Here is a 3,128-nt window from a genome sequence, read left to right on the forward strand (position 1 = left end):
TTGATAAACAAGTTTACAATCCTATCGGTTTACTGGCACTTTCGGCCTGGTTATGCCGACCCTATTCGATTTCCAAAGAAAGTGATCCCACATCCTTAAATTACATAATAGGCGCTCCTTTCTCTATATTAACACATTGTACATAGTCACTGTGTTGGCTATATTAAAATGTTCTATTAAAAGTCGTAGTTTGATTCATACATTTCTTTGTTGTTCCACAATTGAATTTGCCAAACTATCGAGCATTCCGTTGTTATATAATCTTTTTAATTTTCACCCTGCTTCCACGGAACCGCAGTTCTGTGTTGTAAATACATCCATTAAGTTATTCTTCACTATTAAATCATGGTACACGTGAATCCAACGAATTACGAAGACATCTGGACCATTTATTGATTTTTACTAACCGTTCTATCACTATCCGTATTTGTAATTTTCAAATAAAGTCTTAAAACTTCAACTGACTGTTTAGTAGTAGTGGATGTCCAGCCCATGTCGCCTCTAGTGGCCAAGTTACTTGGAGTGTTGTGATGCTCCAAGGAAATATCGACAAGCTTTGTTTTGAAGTACAGTTACTTCTCTGTATGAATTGATGCCCCATAGGTCCACTCGCGAAGTAAGTTATGGTTCCACTATAGAGTTGAAAAGTTTTGAATAAATCGAGTGTGTCATACCTCCCGCGTGACTAAAACTTTGCGTAAAGGGCATAAAGGGCCCTACTCGCTGACATTACACAGTTCGCGTACCGCGTGATGTAGATCTAGATGTTCCTGGAACCATAAACCTAAATATTTGTATTTAGAACATATGTCAATGTTGGCATCACCGCATCTGAATTTGAATTGTGTTAAGTGGCGAAGCGGGGTTACGAAAATGAACTACGTTGGTTTTGTCTTTGTTGATATATAATTTCCATTTACTACACCATTCCCGACAGTTTGTCAAGCATCTTTTGCATTAAAGTTTCATTCGGAGCTATATTGGCTATGTCGTCTGCATACAGAAGTATTGAAACTATCGTGTCGTCTATATGAACACCACAACTAAGCGAATTTATGTCCTTTGCCAAGTCATTGATGAAGATAGAGAAAAGTGTCGGAGAGGCTTTACAGCCTTGTTTAAGTCCATTTAAAACCTCGAATGGTTCTGTAAACTTCCTGTTAACCTTCACCCTGCTAACATTATTTACATAAAGGGATTGGATTGCTCATAGAAATGTTCCGTCTATTCCAAGATGTTTAGTTTTAAACCATAACAGATCTCTATTAATACTATCGAAAGCCTTTTTCATATCCACGAAACAGACGAATGTTGATTGTTTCCGTATTTTACGATTGTTGAGTATGTTATAAAGGGCATATTGGTGATCAAGACAGCTGCGATGTTTCCTAAAACCGTTTTGCTCGTCGACAAGGATATTGTTCACTTCCAGCCAGTCATATAACCGCTGATTTAGTATATCCGCGTATATCTTACATGGAATAGATAGGAGCGAAATTCCTCTGTAACTGAGTGGGTCCATTGGATCTTTCCCGGCTTTTAATATAGGAGTTATAATACTCTCACCCCATATGTCCGGAACTAAACCTGACCGGAACGCATTACATATTATCCTGTGAAGTATGTCGATACAGGCTGGATTTCTTAGTACAGCGCTTTGAATATCGTCCATACCTGCAGCCTTGTTGAGTTTAGCTCTGTATACAGAGTCCTCAACTTCCTTAAAAGTAATAGGGTTGTTTAAAGCTGAAGTGTCTGTATCCAGCACTGGGCCCAGCGCCTGACGAAGATAATCCACAGAATATGTTACGTGCGATTCTGACGGTACATTATACAGATTTTTATACACGTCATGCCATTCTCTAAGAATCTGTTCATCGTCCGTGATGACATTACCGTCGGCGTCTAAAAAACTTTGTGGGAACAGATTTTTGGCGATCATTGGAGATTCCCAGTGACCGTTTTTTTTTCCAGAAATCTTTGGGCGAATTTTTGCTTAGATCTGATAGTTCCTGTTGCTTAAACATCTGAAAACGACGTTTTTCGCGCCGTAGCGCCCGGTCAAATGTTTTCCTGTCGTTTATATATGTTGCGCGAAGTTGTTTTCTTAGACGATTTGAACACGTTTTATTGTTGAGCCATTCGCGTTCACTATCACACCTTATCTGCCATAGTCTCTTTAAATCACTGTTTCCAATATGGTTTTCTTTTGGTTAACATGTTGTTGCCTTTCCTGTGACGATTTGATTGCACTTTAGGAAGTTTGTTTTCCATTTCCCCATGTATAAGGCCTATAAAACTTTTATATGCTGTATTCATGTCATTATTGTGTTCAATGGCTTCTTCAATAGTGTCTATAGTCGATAAATATGGATAACATAGCCTCGTGATCTAACATAAAGTCTTCCGGTATATTCCTGGTGTTGTATTTGTAGCTTGTGGTATCAGTTCCGGTTCCGGACACCGCCTCTACCTGGTGCCGTATAGTGCTAGTTTTGATAGAAAAACGATATCAACGAATGATCAGACGTGTTTTCCTCATCAAAGTTAAATAAATTACATATTTCCGACATTGTAAAAATATTGAAGTCTGTCACCAGATTTAGATTTTCTTGTGGAACAAGTAAATAATCGACTACAGACCGCCCTCTTGAAGATACACAGGTGAAATTCTGTTTCCCCTTTCTTCCGTTGACCATCACAAAATTGGAGTCGGACAGGAAATCAATGAAATGTCATACCCATGGTCGTTTATTACAGTGTCAAGAACTTCTCTGTCTATAATATTGTCCCACACCTTCCACAAAATCGGATAAATTCCCGCATCGTGCGTTAAAATCGCCCGCTATATAAATATAATCCCCTATGGTTTGGTAGGTAAAAACCTGATCCAGTATGTTGGAAAAGAATAACGAAGAATCCACAGGTCTCGTCGATTCTTTTGGCGGTAAATAACAGACACAGATTAAAAATACTTGGTCAGAGGAATAAAATTTAATCCATAATATGCCCTCCCTGGATTTGTCTAATATTTCATGTTTATACGAATGGGCCAGCTCGTTTTTTATGAATACACAGACGCCACCGCTTCCTCTTCTGGCATTGGTGTCTAAATTGGTACGATTATG

This window comes from Argopecten irradians, chromosome 16, assembly GCF_041381155.1.
Source record: "Argopecten irradians isolate NY chromosome 16, Ai_NY, whole genome shotgun sequence".
In the NCBI taxonomy this organism is placed as follows: Eukaryota; Metazoa; Mollusca; class Bivalvia; order Pectinida; family Pectinidae; genus Argopecten; species Argopecten irradians.